The following is a 6,079-nucleotide window of genomic DNA, read 5'->3' on the forward strand; positions in this document are numbered from 1 at the left end:
GGGGCACCTGGGTGGCTCAATCTGTTAAGTGTCTGACTCTTCATACCAGCTCAGGTCAGGACCTCATGGTTTATGGGTTAAAGCCCTGCACTGACAGTGTGGAGCCTCCTTGGGATTCTTTCTCTCACTCTCTGCCCTTCCTCTGTACTCTCTCTCTCCCTTTCTCAAAATAAATAAATAAACTTTAAAAAATGATGGAGAAAGGAAGGCAAGGCATGGGAATAAAAACTCTTAAATCTTTCTAGGTATCCACTCTTTTTTTTTTTTTTTTTTTTGGCTTGAAGAAATTAGAGTTTATACTAGTGAAATCTGATGACCAGCTTTCTTCTGAGTTTACTTTTCAGTGGCAAACCATCCACCCTCCTTCATCATCAGTGCCCTGCCCTTCTCTCTCCCTACTCGGTTGTTGGTCTAGGGGTCACAAGGCTGGAAAACTATAGCTCCTGGGCCAAATTCATTTCATTTGGTATGCATGGGAGCTAAGAGGATTTTTCTATTTTAAAAAGGTTGTTGCAAAAACACCAGAAACAAAGAAGAAGGGATCCTTAAAGCCTGAAATATCATCTACTATCCTGTCTCAGACCTGAGTTTCTGGATCTGCTTTATCTGGACCAGGACTTGGTGTGAATGAGTCTAGAGGCATCCTGAAGGTCCATATTTGTGAAGACTCAGACTCCCACATTTGGAATGCAAGAGCAGAAGTCCTGGATGGGATCAAACTGAAGCCCCAGAAATCTAGATCTTGCCAGAGCTTCTCCCTCTGCTTCCCAAAGAACAGTGCAGGCACCTCCAGCAACAAAAGTATGTGTACCTAGGAGAGGCCTGCCTCCTTCTGAGGCTTGTGGGGGCAGTACTTCCAGCCAAGTAGGCCCAGACAGGGCCCAGGGCAGCAGAGATGCCCAGCTCCTAAGGTGGGGTCTGCCCCACCACCCTCATCTGGACGCATCTCCGAGAAGCAGCACACATATTTTGGGTTCTAGGAGCAAGCAGGTGAGCATATCCAGGACCCATGGTGGGTGTGGACCAGGCTAGCAGGGATTATAAAGTAAGTACAGGGTGTGGCTATCATGCAGTAGTGGGAACAAGGTCCCCAGCCAGGAGAAGATGAGGACCAGGAAGGGTTGCAAGTGGCTAATGGACATCTCTCTGTGTATTAGGTCACCCCAGTGAACCCCTGTATTGCCAAGGTCTGTGGGTAATCAGTCCCCCAGGAGCAGTCATTGGTGGGGTCAGGCTCAAGCCCAAAGTTTGGCAGGAAAAGCAGGACTGAATGGCTAGGGCTTGGTCCACACTATGCTTAAAATTCCACAGTCCATCATAGCCTTAACCAGAAGACCAATGACTGCCTCCCTGAGTTCCTGGGAGCTGGAGAACATCCCCGACCACCACCAGGATCAGCAATGTGGAGTAGGGAACTGTCGGGGTATGCAGAGAAGCAGGCCAGGCAAGCTTCCTACATGAGGCTTTTTTTACAGAGTTGGCTGTGACACCCAAATATAAGCTCAGCTATCCTTGCCAGCACCATGTGCTCTGAACACAGGACACTAGAACAGAGCATGTCCCAGCTCTGCCCTCTCAGGTCCTAGGGAGATGGGATTTGGTGGAATGGCAGGTCACTACTCTGCTTCTAGAAGCAGCAGGAAGCTGCAATTGGCCACAGGTTGCCCCCAAGGCAGAGAGTTCTCAGGGCTCTCCAGAAGCCCATGGCATCCCCTGTTTGCGATTGGTTTCCAGAAGCAGACCTTGGAATGAAGATTCCAAGTAACTTATTTTATTTTATTGTTTTTTAATGTTTATTTATTTTCGAGAAAGGGAGGGAGAGAGACACAGTGTGAGTAGGGGAGGGGCAGAAAGAAAGGGAGACACAGAATCCAAAGCAGGCTCCAGACTCTGAGCTGTGAGCACAGAGCCCGATGCAGGGGCTCGAACTCACGAGCCGTGAAGTCATGACCTGAGCTGAAGTCGGACGTTCAACCTACTGAGCCACTCAGACACCTCTGCAAGTAACCTATTTTAAAAGTGATCCCATGAGAACCCTCTTGCACTGTTGGTAGGGATGCAAACTGGTGCAGCCACTCTGGAAAGCAGTGTGGAGTTTCCTCAGAAAATTAAAAATAGACCTACCCTATGACCCAGCAATAGCACTGCTAGGAATTTACCCAAGGGATACAGGAGTACTGATGCATAGGGGCACTTGTACCCCAATGTTTATAGCAGCACTCTCAACAATAGCCAAATTATGGAAAGAGCCTAAATGTCCATCAACTGATGAATGGATAAAGCAATAGTGGTTTATATACACAATGGAGTACTACATGGCAATGAGAAAGAATGAAATATGGCCCTTTGTAGCAACGTGGATGGAACTGGAGAGTGTGATGCTAAGTGAAATAAGCCATACAGAGAAAGACAGATACCATATGTCTTCACTCTTATGTGGATCCTGAGAAACTTAACAGAAACCCATGGAGGAGGGGAAGGAAAAAAAAAAAAAAAAGAGGTTAGAGTGGGAGAGAGCCAAAGCATAAGAGACTCTTAAAAACTGGGAACAAATTGAGGGTTGATGGGGGGTGGGAGGGAGGGGAGGGTGGGTGATGGGTATTGAGGAGGGCACCTTTTGGGATGAGCACTGGGTGTTGTATGGAAACCAATTTGACAATAAATTTCATATATTGAAAAAATAAAAATAAAATAAAATAAAAAATAAAAGTGTTCCCATGAGAGAATAATCAGAGAATGGGAAACAGGAAGGGGAGGGATTCTGCACAGCCCCAGCCTCAGTCTCATTCTCTAGGGAGTCCCTCATTCTTGGGAGAGTCCTTCCTAGAGGCAGGGCAGGGAGCTGGGCTTTCCTTTCCTGCCCTCAGTCCCTCCATGTGGCTGCCCCAGGGGGATGTCAGCTCCCAGATTCCTGTGCTGTCAGAGCTTCTGGGCAAAGCCGTTCAGTGCCAAAGGGCAGACTTCCTTCTCTGAAGGAAGCAGGCCAGGGCCTATAAGAAGGAAGCACATTCCTGGGGCATGAGATGGAGGCTGGGGGTGCCAATCCACGGGAATCTGGGCAGGGCACCAGTAGTGCTGCCCCATTCCAGAGCTTTTAAAGAGGAACCCAACCCTGAGTCCCATGTGAAAAGCACACTGCTGTGGTAGTGCCACCAAGAACCATGAGTTCTGCATAATTAGAATGCTTTATTCTGAGGCCTGGCCCTGTGTAGTCAGACCACAGGGTGAGGATGGGGACTGGCAAGGGAGAGGAATGGCAGTGTGGGTGCACGTGGGATAGGCCTGCCAGCTCAAGTCCCCCTTCTTATCCCACCACACCCTGTTCCCTGACACATGGTGTGTAGCCACTCAGGTGGGAACCACCTGGAACCTTAGGCGCATACCCTAATCCCCTCCCATGGAGCAGAAAGTAGGAGGTCCCAGCCAGCAGGGGTGCCAGAGAGCATGTCCCCTGTCACACAAGTCCTACTGTGATCAAGAGAGCAGAGTCAAGAATTAAGTCTGAAATGGGGGACTGAGAGACAAGGTGGCTAGAGAAGATGGCCTGGAGAGGGCCTGAGCGTGTGTCAGGACTGCGACACAAAGCTGAAGGAGAAAGGGATGGGAAAGAGGACAAGATGGGTGGGGAAAGTGAGCATCAGAAAGGATTTGGGGGTAAATACTGGACCCTTGAAGTGAGATGATGGCAAAATTCCTAACCAGGTGAGCACCACTTCACTAAAAGGGACAAAATACTGCCTTATTTTCTGGATATAAATATTTATTAAATACTTTATTTCTGAGAGAAAGTTGAAAATTTGAAAACTTTTATACTTTCCCGCTTGACATTGAATTTTACAACAAAATCTCTTATTGAGATACACACATAGATAGATGATAGACCTAGAGAAAAAAAATTGAAGCTGTTTTAAAGTGCATTTGATTTTGTGCACATGTCTTAACTCCTGGCACAATGTTTGCCTGGCACATCAACCCCAGCAAGATGAAAGATTTGTCTTTTCAGACAGTCTTTAGGAATTCAAGCTGGTATTATATTACATCAAAGAAGATCTAGGGGCACCTGGGTGACTCAGTTGGGTAAGCATCCAGCTTCAGCTCAGGTCATGGTATCTCATGGTTCATGAGTTTGAGCCCCACATCGGACTTGTTGCTGTCAGCACAGAGCCCACTTAGGACCTTCTGTCCCCTTCTCTCTGCCCCTTCCCTGCTTGTACTCTCTCTCTCAAAAATAAATAAATCTAAAAAAATAAAAGATCTAAAGCTGAAAAAAATACTTTGAAATCATAAAGCAATCTGCATACAAAGCTTCATACAGCAAGCCTGTCAAGGTGAGTGATAAAAGACCTTGGAGTTCAGCTTCTTTCTGGAATGTTGTGAAAAATGTAAGTCGTTCATCAACAGAAGTAGAAGCCCTCCATTCCTCAGGAACCTGACTCATCTTCTCACTCAAATAGGAGAGCATGCTTGCACCTCTGTCAACTAATCCAAGGGCATTTCATAGTACATATATTTCTTATTAGGAGATTGGGGGTTCATTGTAAGAAAGAGACTGAAGACTACATGCTTCCCTCTGGGTTGGAGGTGGAAACAAGAGAATCATCTAAGTTTCCTTTAAGTCTAGCGTCTATGAATTTGAAATTCAGATCTGAATATATTCTGCCCCCTTCAAAAACTCCAAATGGTGCTCCTGTGTGATTCACTCGCACATTGAAATATCCAGTCTCAAACCCTCCCCACGATTGTTATATTTTCAACTGCCTCATAGATATTCCCACCTACAGTACCTGTGGCACTTCAGTCTCAGAAATGTTTAAAACCTAACTCATTCTCCTTCTCTTCCCCTGTTCCCTCTCCCTCATAAACAATTGCTCCTGATTTCCAGTTGCTGTTTATAGGAGCACTATTTTCTTGGGAATTTTTCTCCTTGATGTCCTACAGCTTAAATACTATGATGTTATGAAGTAAATACTTAAATAACATGATGTAAAGTCAGTACATAAACACAAACGTATTTATAACAAAATAAGGAGGAAATTTTCATAGTAGTTACTGTTCTCATTAATGTAACTGGTAATGTGGTCATAGCCGGTATTCATAATTAGCTTCTTCTATTCCATATTCCCTTTGCCTTCAGTAAGCACCTCATCAGGTTGTGGTTCTTTACCTGTTGGGGGTACCCAAATATTCATTCCTGAAGCATCTGGACCATTAGTATCCTGCCTGGATTGGGTTGTTGTAGTTTTTCAATGATCTTAATCACAGGGCATGGTAATACTAAATGATGCCCTACAGGATTTCTTGTATTCCAGACATACTCTTCCTCACCTCCATTGTGGAGTATAGTCCCCTTGGTAGCAAACAACTACTTTCTTTACCTGTTGATTCAGAGGCATGAGGAGCCCAAAATGGCCTGGCAGCAATCTTAATTTCCAATTCAATGAGTCTCCTGCTGGAATCATCCTTCCCTTTGGAACTAAGGCCTCTAGATCAGTAGAGCAGAAGCTTACAGGAACAGGAAGCAAAACTTTTGCTGGTGGGTCTCTGGGTGTTGATAGCAATTGGTGCCATTATTCTTATTTCCACACCTCATTCCTGGACTCATGAATCCTGGCTATGGGAGAAACAACACCATACATTGAATGTTGATTCAGAGACTATAGAGCCTCCTAACATATCTTACCACCCCACCTGCACTGTAACTGAGTCTTCAAAAGGACATTCCACAGTTCTATCAAGCCAGCTGTTTTAGGACAGTGGGAATGGCAAGACCAGTGAACTGATTCTGTGAGTACAAGCCCCTTGGCTCACTTCACTTACCATGAAATGATTCCTTGATCAGAAACAAGGCTGTTTACTATACCTTGGTGCTGGATAAAGCATTCTGTAAGACCATGGATAATAGTTTTGGCAGAAGCATTGCATCCAAGGAAGGCAAATCGTATTGTAACAGCACTCCAACAGGTCTTATATGTTAACTTGCTTCAAGGTAGGCACTCTTTGCTTGCTGACCTAAACCCCATAGTTTATAGCAGAATCAACCTACTTCCCTTCAGAGCCTGCAGACCCCTGGCCTTGAGGA

This window comes from Neofelis nebulosa, chromosome 9 (genome assembly GCF_028018385.1).
Source record: "Neofelis nebulosa isolate mNeoNeb1 chromosome 9, mNeoNeb1.pri, whole genome shotgun sequence".
In the NCBI taxonomy this organism is placed as follows: domain Eukaryota; kingdom Metazoa; phylum Chordata; class Mammalia; order Carnivora; family Felidae; genus Neofelis; species Neofelis nebulosa.